Here is a 14,681-nt window from a genome sequence, read left to right as displayed (position 1 = left end):
CAAAATATTGCATTTTATACTATTTGACATTATTAGTAATATCAAATACTCCAGGTAAATAAATCCTGACCCTTTGATACTTTTTTATATGATTTCATCAATGAATTTTCACTGAACAATGAAGGTTCTAAAATAATGAAACGAATGAATAACATAGAATTGTTACAAGGTTAAAATATTATAATTTTTGGTCTGTTTCTAATGCTTTAAAGTTATTATTGTCTTTTTTTAATGTATTAATTATCTATATGACATTTATTTATCATTAATGACATATGTATAAGAATTTATAAAATAATTGTTGATATAAAGATATGCATTTATTATAGAATATGATAAAGCTAATTTTGTTTTATTACATTTAATTGTTAACGAATACGTAAGAAGATATCCTAAAAGGACTCACTTGACACAATAGGCAAGAAGTGCTCGAAACGTCAAGGAGTGTAAAATAAAATAAGTAGTAAAGAGTTATGATTTATTTATTTAGAGTTTTCATTTATTTATTACTAATAATATACAATTAAAATTCAGGATTATAAATAAAAAAGTAATTTTTAGTTTGGATGGAAATCATTTTTTTTTTTAAACTTAAAATATTAACAATATTTAAAATTTCATGAAATCACACGTTTAAAAAATGTATTAAAAAATTATTATTGACAAGTATAAATTAATAATGATAGTTATAGATTTTCACTCCTGATACCATGATGAGCCAGGTGTGATTTTGTTTTTCATAAATTATTTCATTATATACCTTTCAAGTAAGAAAAAAATACAGTTACAGAAATTCTTAATAGTTTGAAACTAGTTCTTCATAAATAAAATTAGATTCTGATTTTTTATTTTATTTTTTATTAAGTTTATATTCTATTGTATAATATTTCAATATTTACATTATTCAGTTAATTTCATGATGTGTTGTGATTTTTTAAAAAAGTTGAATTGACTTTAAGAGAAAAAAAAATGCATGTCTCTAAATTATGATATATATTTGTCTTGAAGCCCAATGGGGAAAAAATGTCTTCTCTTATTCTATATGCATGTTTTTTTATGTTGTTGTGTTTATATATTTGAGATGAACATATCTATTTCTATAATTGGATTATTAAAAAATGAATAATATACATAATTGTATAATTATATCATGAATAATACCTTAATAATAATGAACATGAATATCTTAAATTTTTTTTTTTTTTTTTTTTTTGGATGGATTTTTTACCTCTTTAAAAACACATTTCTGTGGTATCTAGAATACATAAAAAAAACCTATACCAGTACAACCCATGAAGATTATAAGGACTAGTTATATTTTCATCCTTCTTTGTCATATTTGGGTATTGTGAAATTACTAAGGATTTGAAGAATTAAGGATATCCACTAAAGGCGTGGGCAAGAAACTTCCAGCTTCAGTGATTAAAGAGGAAAATATCATATAGCGTTGAAGAAATATAAAATAAGTAAAGAAACGTTTCTTCTTCATTGCTCCTACTGCAATGCGCCAATAAAGGCAAATCGAGCGTGCACTGCAGGAATCTGCCCCAATTTTCTGAAACAGTAGTTGCTAGAAGCAGCATATATATATATATATATATATATATATATATATATATATATATATATATATGTATATATAACTAAAATTATGGACATTAATTTTGATATCAATAATGGAAATGAAACAACGTTTTGAATTACAAGAATTGTAAGATCTTTAAAATTGAAAAAAAAAACACATCAACATATTAACATACTTCAACAACTTTATTAAGATGGCAATGGTTAGGTAAAATCGAATTGTATTTATTACATAATTGGAAATTTTACGGTATGGTACAAAAGGAAGAATTTAGCACGGTTGGGTCTAGAAATTGTCTTGAGGAGGAAGTGAAAAACCAATTAATTAATTATTCCTATAAGACTCGATTTGATGTGAAATAGTTTATGAAGACTATGCCTGTCTGTATGAAGAAAAAAATCCTACCATTTTACCTAGAATCTAAACTATAGTCTATTACATCTGTAAAGAAAAAATATTAAGAAACTGTCCGCAGTTAAGTGGAGTATGTACCTAACCATTCTAGGTTTTAACTTTGCAATAAGAAAAAAAATATTTAATTAGAATATTAAAATTATTATAATATATTTCAACATCCAGAAAATATTTTTTTTTTTTAATTTTACTCCATTTATTAAAAATAAAATTCAAAATATTAGTGGACTGTCAATTAGTGCAAGCCTCTGAAATAAGTTTAAAAATATACCAATGACAACTTATTTCATTATGAAACAAACCTGATGTTGTTCAGGATAAAAATATGGTAGATGTAATAAAAATTATTCTAAATATTAAAATTTTATTTTATCCGCTTTTTTGAGGGGTATTTCATACCTTTGGGTAAAATAATTCACTGATGATCTAGGCATCTTAGGGTACATCAAAATCCAAATATTTTAACTCAGAGATCATAAAAAAAACAATATTTTAGAGCACATCAAAATCTAAATATTTTGACTAAGCGGCCATTAAAAAAAAAAAAAAGTTTCAACTATCTTATTATGAATGAAAATAGATAATATTTTATCTGTAAGTAAACAATTAATAAACCTTGAAAATGTAACACATTATATTTTTAATGTAACACTTTATTTAATATTCAAATGTTAGATTAAACAATTCATAAACCTTGACAACGTAACACTTTACTTTCAGATAACATGACTTTTGAAAAAACGGTCTAACACTATTTTCAAGCCACTTTTTGGAGTTAATTTTTAAAGGAGTTATTATATTTATTTGTCTCTAGTCAGCATCTATATTATAAGATAGCATATTCAAAAGTGGCAGGCTTTAATATATATATATTATTAAATTTCCGACGCGTCCTTGTTTCGGCGATTCAAGCAAGATAATAATAAAATTAGTTTAAAAAAATGCCTAGAGGAGAAATTTTTAAGAGGGCTAAAAATAGTGCACATTTTATCTTAATTTTGGAGGAAATTCTATAAACAGATGATTGCATATTTTGAGTTTTTTTCACTCAACATGTTCTTAAATATCATTAAAAATGGTGTGTTCTGCTGTCGAAAAGTTCTTAAAAATTATAGATATTGATTACCAAAAACTCTCAAAATTGTATTTACATTCTTATTCCAAGATGAGTTAATGATATGCTTGAGTGGAATAAAATGAAGCAAGTAGTGGAGACGGACAGAGCTCGAGATGTCTCTATATAGTTCCTCCTCACATCGTATAAGCGGTTCAACATGATTCGATGTGATTAAGTCATGTTCAGAAAACTGGGGATCACATACATTTGCATTTTGGGGCCTGTAAAATCCTAAGGAATGTCTTGAGAAGGTGAACTCAGTAACTGCTTTCAGCTTTTTCAACGATCAAGAAGAACTCACCCAATAATAATGATTTATATGTCTCACCAAGCATCACAAATGATAGCTACTTTTGTAAATAATGGATGCAATAATGGAAACCAAAGAATAACAGCACTAGGATTACGAAATAAATTATCTTGAGTCAATTAAGATAATGGATCCTTCATTCATAATTCTTTCATTCTCATAGCGTGAATTGGAGTAACAGCACCGAAAAATTGCAATAAGTGATTTTCAACCCTCATTTGTAGGACAGTAATTCAGTTATATTTACTCTTTTTGCGATAGTTAAATGATATAATACGGATTACTTAATGATCAGAGATTTTTTAATAGTCATTGATTCCTTTCTGATATTTTTTAAAACGAACTCCATTGTACATATTTTCCTGGTCAGTTGGGGCAGATGTATAAAGCATTTTCTAGGGGGGGGGGGGAGAAGGAATATGGAATAAGATTAAAAGAGTAGAACAACTTAGTAAAAAAAAAATATTTTTTTCATAATACAAAGAGATTAAATTAAGAAATTCGCATTATATTTTACATATTGCTTTAAAATATTTATAAGGAACAAATTTATTAATTGGTAAACTTTTACCTCACCCTGACATTTGAGTACCAATGTGAATTGAAAACAAAAACATAAAAAAATAATTACGGTACCTTATATGAAATTAGACTCGCTTCCCTGCATTGCAAAACATGTAAGTACTTCCCCTTGTCGGCTCTGTGAAAACACTATTCTTACAAACAAGTTGTTAGGTTGCTATAAGGCGTGTAAACTACCCAACATTGTGCTTGTAGTTCTGTAGATCAACTGGTGCCAATTTTCAAATCATTTACACGTTTGCCCCGTTTACAATTACTCCAGTTCACCCTAACTAAATACTAGCTCATTTTATGAACAGGAATGAATTTTTCTCATATTTGAAAATATGAAAATCTCTACCGCTACAACCTATGAATGAGTCAGGGGTTCCATTACTTTGTGAGGAAGTACTGGTTCTTGAACAACGGTGTGCAAGGAGGTGACTCGTTAATAATCACACTCGACCACCAGAGTTTTTCCCAATGATGGGTACCTACTCCATGAAGCTGGGTGGACACCGGAGGGCTCTCCGAACCCACAGGGTTGACTGTAGCTACAGTGAAAAATAAAATAATTATTTGCCACATCCGGATTCGAACCCGGGTCCTCGGAGTTAGGAGCACAACACCTTTACTCTTTTCTTATCTCATCTTTAGAAAAGATGTGTTTCAAAACATCTTTACTAACACAATATAACTATATCGAATCACGAAATATTTGATATTGCACTCACTACTGATATCTTCCTGGGCCAGTGGTGGCGTCTATATTATTCCTTTATATAAATTGTTGACACTATCAATATTTATTTCTGGTTATTAAACAACTTGTTGCGAAGACCTTGTTAGGTACATATATTAGTCCTCTTTGAAGATCTTTTTTATTGATAGGTTAATAAAGTTGTGTTTGTCGACAAGTACGGTTCCAGGCTTCACAGTAGACACGAATATTCTTCTCTAAACAATAAAATTTGGTGTAAATTATTTAATTTAATTACACTTAAACTTTTCTTATTTGGGTATTCATTGAAACATTATTTATTAATATTAATATTGAAATCATTAAATTTTAGATTTCGTGATATCGTTATAGATATATTGTGAATACATGTTAGGATTAATATATAATTTTTATGAGACTCATACGTATGTTTCATTATTTTTTTTTTTTTTTTTTTATATTACAAGATTCAATATAGAAATGATATGTTCATAGTGTGTTTATATCTCTCTCTTGTGTGTGAATATGGATTCCTCTTATATGTTTTATACAAATGGCTATTAATTGTAATGTATAATAATTTTTTGTTTCTTCTTATATATTTTTTCAAATCTAAACGCGTATAATCTTTACTAAATTCATTTTTATTTAAATTTAATTTTGATTTTCGTTACAGCTAAATATAACTCGAGAATTCATTTTCCTCGATATGTATAAATAATTCTATACACAGTTTCCTGGTCGAATTATTTAAATTTTATAAAAAATAACTTATGCAATTAACTATGAAGTTAATTTTAGTTTAATATATATTTCGTTTACCATAAATAAAAATGAATAAGTTTCTTTTTAAACGATTATTTGAACAGTTTGTTGGTTAAACACCTGCGTTCTGAACATTTATTTATATTGATGATTTTAATGGTTGGGAAATGTTTTTTTTACTTACTGAATCTAAATTTAAAACATGTAAATCATGAATAATAATTTGAAATTGATTAGTTAGTAATATATTGGATATATAAAAAAATCCACATATAAAAAAATCATTAATGTTTAAATTTCTTACTATTTAAATATTTTTTTTAACTTGATTTAAATTCAAGAAGTAAATAATTTATATGTGAAATATGATCTTATGACTCAAAATGTGTAAATGATGCTTATACATGTATGCCTTGTGTGTTTATATTTGTGAGATGAATTAAACATGACATTTCTTTTCCCTGTAAATGATGGCAATTTTTATTATTTTTTAAATAAAATCTTTATTTTAATATACTAGGAATTATTCAATGTGTTTCGAAGAGTGATGTAAATACAACTGATGTCATTTGATCCGTTATCTTTCCAGACGTCATCAAGATTTATCAGTAATTTATGGAGAACCAAGATAAGGACTAGGATATTTTTATTTATTTATTTTCTAAACCAGTTTTTTTTTTTTTAGGGAAAGAGTCTTAGCTTTTCGCGCTATCTATATGGGATATTTACAAGTATAGCACCGGAGAAATTGTCATTGTAAAATCATTCAGAATTATAGATTGTTTTGAATTCATTAACGATTGGGTTTGGTTCGGAGAGGGAGGAAGGGTAGTCCAAACAGATCTTGAATAATATATATTTGAGTAAGTTTCTTTTCTAGTAAACTGTAAATTTATAGGGTTTCCGATTAAAATACAATAGTAATAGCATCAAGAACACGTAAAGGGCTATTATTAGTATTAGTATTAGTATTAGTATTAGTCTTAGAATAAATATTAGTATTAATATCATTATTAAGAATCCAGAAGTATTCATTTTAAGTACTAACTTTACCATAATTTAGAAAATTATGATAATTTTAGAATTACAAAGAAATTTTCAATTCGGGTAATTCTTAATTTCTGTTTGTTTTTTTCTTGTGTCACTGAACAAGTTCTTAGCTAGTGACAAGATTCTTTCATATGGCTAGTTATTTAAGCGGTTGTTTTTATTATATTTCAATAAAAAGTATATATTTATATATATTAAATTTAGAAATATTTTGAGTGCTTGTATAGTTAGTTCCGTTTTTACTTTCGCGATTATGAAAGTCATTGAATATATAATATATAGAAAGTATGATTGTGTGAATTAATGTATCTTTAAAAGCGTGTATTATATGTCAGGATTAAAAATAAAATTTCTTGAAGTTACATTACTATTGTATTTTTTTCTTCTAGATTAATTTATGAAGTATAAATGTTAAAATTTTGATTTTCCAGGCAATATATCTGGTTTACATGCGATCAAATTATAAACAATATATATATTATTTGTATATCTGAGAGGATACAAAAAAATAAATAAAAAGATAATTTTTTTTTTGGAAGAATGAATCTTGACACTCCCATCTTGGTTAGTACTTGGCGGCAACTCAGGTAGGCCACCAGGGGTTGCCAAAAAGGACCACTAGGCCAACTTGCCAGACTTGTTACCCCCACCAAATACCAATAGGAAATTAATGATCAAGGCTTTAATAATTTTAATAGAGATTCCAAATATTAAGGGGAGACATAAATAAATAATGTATTAAAGTTTAAATAAATAAATATTATGGTGAGAGATAGCGAGAGGGGGTTAGGATAGAGGAAGAGGGATATATATATATATACAGTAAAATAGAGGAATAGATTGAGCGATCAAACTGAATTAAAATGGGAAGCAAATTATTAATTGTGGATAAATCTGTTTTATAACGAGTTATGCCTATTACATAAATTCGGTATTTATTTTATAAAATTTAAAATAATTTATATTATTTACGCAATATAATTAAGGAAATCACGATATAAATAATTATATTTTGACATTCCCCATCCATCACTACTGATATTGATCTTAGCCAGTTGTGATGAATTTTCCTTTATAACAACTGTTCACTTTAACAATCAGCCTGGTTTTTTCCCTTTTTATCTGATGGGATCCAATTTTGTATTATTTAATAAATACATTGTACATATATTTATTACAGTACTACTACGGTGGATTTTGACAAATCAGGTATCAAAAGAAAAGGAATTTTATGGAGAAATTACGAATCTCAATTTTGATTCTTAAATTCTTACTGGAACTTCAATAAAAATTATTAAAAAAGTGAGAGGTTTCAAAACTCTGACAAATTTAAATCGGTGTATCTAAACGATAAAAATTGTGTTTTAAAGATTTCGGAACTTAAGTTGGGCCCTTTGTTTTAAGGTTCAAAAATGGAACGTTTTCTAAATAGCGTACGAATTAGGAACGTGCCAAATCTCACTCTAAGGTTAGTTTCCACAGCGCCATGGTTGCCACGGGATACTTGCGTGACGACTGAGCAAACGGATTTTTTTGATGGCTCAAATTATTCAACTAGATATAGTGAATATTTGAAACAATTCCTTCTTTGCTCATATAACAATATTTTGAGCTAAAGACTTAACTAATTAATTTATTGCTCAAATTACACAGTGATATTTAACAATTTCAATTCAAAATTTTGAGAAGATACTGTAATAATAATAATTTATTTATTTGTTTATGCGGGAACCCTCGTAAAAATAAATACCCTCGTAAAATTATTCCTTTGAAATACATGGAATCGTTTATATAAACTAATGACAAACAATTTACCCAACCTGGGCTATCCACATTCGTTAGAATAGAACAGTAAAACAAAAATTTCGCTTAATATTTAATAATATTAAAAAACAAAAACTATACCTCCTATTGGGACGATAGGAGTCCAGCTCTAAGAAAAAGGTTTTGGGTTACATATATAAAAAACAGTTTAAGGTCCAATCCTGAGGGTACAGACAGAAATTCATACGACTGCTTTCGGCTAATATCGCTCAGCTTCGGCATGTATCGGAATCGGTTCTCGTGATACGCGGGGCAATTTGTCAAAAAATGAAAATAATCCTCCAGGGCCGTTCCATCGCATGTTGGACAAATCTTCTGTGGGTCTAAAGTATATTTGTATGGACCGACATTTAGAGTACTGGCATATTTACCAGAAAGTCGTAGTTGGACAATTATTCTCAATTATTCATACTGTAACAAATATGTTTAGTCTGCTCTTTTCTAAGTGTGTAACGTTCTTTGAGTTCAACCGATTTCCAATTTTCATATCTCAAATTATTTAGACCCACGGATTTCCACCGGAAATTCGAACCCCACCTAAAACATCCGTTCATGTACAGATAGTAGCTATGAGATCTCAGCTAGGCTAATATAAGCTGAATTATAACAGTAAAGCTGAAGTGATATTTTCCTTTGGGCTAACTTAATTACTTATTACGTAAACTCTTAATGAAAGTAACTGTAAAGTATGCAACTTCACCATTTATGTGAGTTAGAGTTCCTTGATAATATTATATTGTTTTTACGAATGAATATGATATCGCTCAGGTTTCGAATGAATTGAAGAGAATAAGGAAACATATTTAATGTTAGAGTTCTCGCAGGGATAAACTAGTAATATTATATTGCATTGCGGCCTTCATATTATCCTGAAGTTCCAAAATTTGATTTGCTTAGGACACTGCTTAGGACAGTTGAACTGTGACAGGAAATATTACACTACACTACATCGCAACAGTTGTTGTAAAGCATCCTGCCGGTTCCTTATAAGTTAATAAGCTTAATTTTTTAAGATTTATTATACACGTTTAAAGTTTTTTTTAAACCTGAATCACGCTTTTCTAAATTATAAAGGATTTCAAAAATTGTTTATATCGTGTTTTTTTATTATATTGCGTTATATCAAATCACAGTTATTATTTAATACAATTTTTCTATTTGAAAATGGAAATGTCATGTTTACGGTGTGTTTATACCTTTGATTAGTGTGTTTATACCTTTGACTGGTGTGTTTATATTCAAACTGAAGTGACTTTTAATTTTAAAAATATCTTACTATTTCTGTTTTGTTTTTTTAAACATTTGCAGCAAAGAATTCTCTCTTTCTAATTGATAGAACCTATATATTAAATAACAAGATAAATTAAATTTTCATTATTAAAATATTCATATTTGATAGTTTTATTAATTTGACATAGTTACTATAATGCTTATATTTTTATTTCCTAAAAATATTTTGCTGAGCTTTAGGAAATAACATTATAAGAATTAAAAATTATTAAATATATGTAAGTATAAACATTTCTTTAGCAAAAGTAATCATTTGAGGTGATTGTTTGAAAACTTAAAATAAGCTGTTAAGTATAAAGAACACAAAAAAGAAGACACTGAATTCAAGAAACCTTTTTTATATGATTGTTTATATTTTTTGAAGCAGCCAATTTACATTCCTATACGTATATATATATTTTAAGAATGATTTATTAAATATTTTAGAATGAATTAACTTTTTTATTAATTTTAAAACTGTATTTGAATAATTCTGAACCAAAAATTAAATAAAAAAAATTAGTGAAATTGTAAATTTCTCCTTGTGAATGATATTAAGAATTGTACATCTCATGGATATATATAATAAGAAGAGGTATTTATTGTTATAATAATTTGCTTTAAACATTAGTAATTTTGTTTCTATTTCAAAAAATAGTGATAGTTTTAAAAAATCATTTTTAAATATTTTGTAAGACAGTTACAGCAAAAATGAAAAATCAAGAAAGAATATTTTGAATTTGTTAGAATATTTATATTTATAACCATAACTTTGGCATATTCTGGTGAATTATTTTCAAGTCAAAAACATAATATAAATTAAATTCAGAAGGCAGTTTGTAGTACATTTGAATAATGTAAAATTTAAACAAGCCTTCAATTTAGTGGGGCACTCGTTCGCCCTGGGACAGTATTTTAATTTCAAATTGAACTGTTGCATCGCGGGGAGTAAATATTTAGCTAGTTATTAGGAAGACTTTTTGAAGGACCTAGATGGCTAGTAAACAATTTAATGAAGAATGAAGAAAGAAGAAAACAATTTGAAAATTTATTTAAATATTGAAGAAAAAATAGAACAAAAAAGTTTAGTATTGTAGAGAAAAAAAAAACTTTCTGAACTTTCCATAGAATCATATTTAAATTATTCATATTTTTAAATGTAAAAATAGCACTTGATAGAGAAAACTCAGTTCAATTTCATGATTCTTATAACTAATTTGTAAAGTAAATTATTTATTTAACAATTCTAAATTGTAATTTATGAGAAATAGATATTAATTTTAAATTAAAAACTAAATTAGTAATGTTTCAGAAATACTGTTCACATATAGATACATTACTTTATAGAGCTAGATTATTTTCTGTATCAGAATCCCAGGTCAAAATAAGTAATCTTAGAAGTATTAATTATCACTTGTTTATGAGAATAGTTTGGATTGTAAAAATAAAAAAAAATAATACAAATTGGCAAACATTAACATAGTAATAATTTATTGCACGTTTTGTTATTCGATCTTACAACCACCATCTATAATTATTGATTATCAGAAATTTAAACGTTCTTTAAACACCTATGAAATAACTTTTCAAGCAAATTATGAAATTATGGACTCTATAAATCCTCTGAAATTTTAAATCTGCCATATTTTTTTTGTATACAGTTTCATTTTTAATGAATGTATTAAGAAAAGATGGATATAATACATTGTTTTTTCAACAGCCTGCTAATGTTTTGCTAAAAATCAATAGGGTATGTTCTTGTGACTTGAAAGTCATTCCGACCATTTCCAATTTTTCCAAATTTTTCGACTATTATTTATGTCTGTTTGCTTTTCATTAAAATAAATATTATAAAGTAGTACATGAAATTATACATGTATGAAACCGCTGGAGGGAAGACAGAAGCTTGAAGCTTTTCCGGAAAACAAAAGTCAACCTCTCTGGTTGGCTTGTTCTGTTTCTGGGATGTGCCTAATGTTGAAGTAGTTGGGCACATCCTAGAGACAGGACGAAGCCGAACGGACAGGGCTACAAGAAGAAAGAAGGAGCTGAAAGAAGAAAGAAGGAAAAGATATTTGGATTAAAATATATATATGTACTCCCGAACTTGTTCTCAAAAGTAAAAAAAAAAAAAAGAATTCTCTTTTGGCAACGAGTAAAAGAACCATTTGACATTTCTATAGAGGCCTGATAAAAGTCAAATTAAGATCAGCACCTGATTGTAACAAAATTAAGATTTTTTGAAGGAATATTCCCTTAGTTTCTTCTCCTTTTTGGTATTTCTGTATTAAAAATTTGTACATATTATTTATTTCTCTTAGTTAACACCATATAATTTTAATCAGGATTAAAATTAATCCTAACTGTGTACAGAATTAATTTTAATAATTAAAAAAATGTAATTAATTTGTATGAGTAAGATGTAACATATGATGAATTTTTATTACTACGTTATAATGATTATATATTACGTAATATTATGTAATATAAACTAAAAAAAAATGAAATTTAATTAATTCTATATTCGATCATCGAGGCTTTAATGCTTTTGTTTATAGCTTAAATATGAATATAAAAAAAAAAAAAAAAAAATGTACTTATATTTGTCTTATACTATTTATGCTAAATTAATATTTTAAGGTTTATTAATATACTTTTTTTTTTACAACAACATTCGGTATCATAGATATATAGATCGGTTTTGCTGATTTTATTAGTTTAGCCGAATTGTGATAAAAGAATGTTTCAAAAATCAGATATTTATTTTCTTACCTGAAAATGAATATACCTTAAATAAGGAAAATCCTCTCCAGCATAAATGAAGCAGTTAAGGTCTCAAAATGAGGAAAACATATTATTTCCATTTGTACCATAATTAAAAGCATTGAAATGTCATATACTAGCACATATGTTATAGTGTAAATAAAGTTTTAAGATTGTGTATGAAGGTGGTTACTACATGATCGAACATGTATAATAAATGTTTATGTATAATCCTTCAGGATGTGCATTATTATTATTGGCCCAACGGACCACAGAGGTCCAAGGCCTTGCGCGATGTACGTAGGAAATACATCGCGCGTCTCATGACAAGGTTTTCATTGGGTGGGTCGTCACTTTATGCTTGCACAAACTATGATTACTACACACATGCACACACATGATCAAGCATCCTTGTGGAAACAGATTAATTATGCATGTTTTTCAAACGTGCTTAAGCGTTTTGAGCCATCTATACTGGTTATATGGCTGACAGTATGTAATTAATTTGATTGTAATATACTTTTGTTTTTTTGAGCTCAAAAATTTAAAATTTTAAAACAATCACCTCAGCGGTATAAATTATTCTTTAAAATATTTTTTAAATGTATCTAAAAAAATATTATTCAATTGAAAATAATATCATTGTATTATTGAATATTGTATGTTAAACTTCTCAAAGAATTTTCTAGACTGTCTTAATATACATATAAACAAAAATATAAATATTCAATACACATTTAAAAAGATTAAAACACACTTCTGTCTTGTTATAGACAGCGCATGAAATGTTAATGTTTCAGAATAAAAATAATAAAACATAAATGGTTGCAATGAAATCTTATTGATTATTCAAAAATGTACTTCAGCTTCTATTTATGGAATTTTTATATAATAATGAAGATTCTCTGGTTAATAAACAATTATTAAAATAGTTTTTAATGGTTTGATTAGATGATCAACTTTTTAACTAGGTGGAAGTGAATTTACGGAAATTTTAACTTGAGTTCATATATCCCTGCTTTGCTTTAATAGTGGTACTCCTGAAAATAAAGAAAGTTCCGATTTTATTGTTAATTGGACTTATTCCAAACATAACGTGGACTGAGAATATTTTCTCTATTGGAGTCGTCCTATTCACTGTCAGGAAGTAAGACCAATCTATGGTACCATATACGGAGTACGACAAATATAAAATAAGAAACAGTCATTGCTAAAGAAAAGCTGCGATATTCTTATAACTATAAGAGACCGTCAGATGAGCTAGGGTACGGGACAAGATAATACAGCGGGTCCCTCCCTACAAATATTTCTTTTGTAATACTTTTGTCAGGTTTATTATGTAAACTTTATATTACAATGTACATATTTATAAATTAGTTTACATAGTCAGATAAAAGTACGTGATTTCAATTTTTCCAGGACCAATTATCGGTTAATTATAATTATTATTTAACAGATAAATTTAGTTAATATGATTACAACTGAAATCAGGCATAACTTGTTTAACTCAAACTGTTAAGTAGCATTGATCTCCTTATTATCCTTTATTCCCACTAACTCTTATAAAATTATCTTATAAAGTAATTAAATACTAATTTAATCGCAAAAATGTATTATTTGGTGGACAAAGAAGGTTGATAACATGAATTGAATTAACAAACTTTTTAGCATAAGCTAACCTGTTATGAATTATAGAATAGTTTTATTTATTTATTTTTTTATTTGGCAGATCGATGTCGTTACAACATGAATGCTATTGGCCAAGAAATAAATAGGAAGGATGAGAACCGATTTTGGACCGGTCCTACCCACAAAGTGGAGTCTCGTGAGTGCTATATCAATAAGACGCCAGTAATAACACTCTACGATAAGTGTTTATTTTTTGATTATTTTTGATTTTATTTATTTTATTTCATTGCAGTATTATCGAAGCTGACGTGCGTTCTAACACAATCAAGTAACGATTAGAACAGAGGAACTTATGATCAACCCTGTAAACAACAGAGTAACGATATTGCGTTATTGTGAGTAGCTATCTAATCATTTGCTGTCTATGTGTTGTTTATTTAAAAAAATTAAAAACGTAACATTATTTATATAATAAGAAAAAGATCGCTTTCAAATGTTGTTATATTTCTGGTCTAAACTTGATCATATCATTAGCTTTCCTTTATATTATTATATTAAAAAAAAAAGTTTGTGTTTATTTAATTTAATTATTCTTATGTCGTGAAATTATTTTTTTTTATTTTCTTATATGAATACTTTTTATTTATTACCTATTTTAAAATGTAAATATTGC

At 27.1% G+C, this 14,681-nt stretch overlaps 1 protein-coding gene and 1 long non-coding RNA gene across 2 annotated transcripts in view; both read left to right on the top strand.

The window, feature by feature from the left end:
- Positions 1 to 14,681, top strand: part of LOC106680077 (very long chain fatty acid elongase 4) — a 255,148-nt gene that overhangs the window by 14,135 nt on the left and 226,332 nt on the right. The window lies entirely within an intron of this gene.
- Positions 14,106 to 14,681, top strand: part of LOC136795726 (uncharacterized) — a 55,779-nt gene continuing 55,203 nt past the window's right edge. The window contains exons 1-2 of the long non-coding RNA XR_010843376.1: positions 14,106 to 14,204; positions 14,301 to 14,403. This is a non-coding gene — a long non-coding RNA (uncharacterized lncRNA). The remainder of the gene's footprint in view (positions 14,205 to 14,300; positions 14,404 to 14,681) is intronic.

This window comes from Halyomorpha halys, unplaced genomic scaffold (genome assembly GCF_000696795.3).
Source record: "Halyomorpha halys isolate HHAL.00 unplaced genomic scaffold, Hhal_1.1 Scaffold241.1, whole genome shotgun sequence".
NCBI lineage: Eukaryota > Metazoa > Arthropoda > Insecta > Hemiptera > Pentatomidae > Halyomorpha > Halyomorpha halys.
The sequence above is the reverse complement of the archived record's forward strand: the minus strand, read 5'-3'. Positions and strand labels throughout refer to the sequence as shown.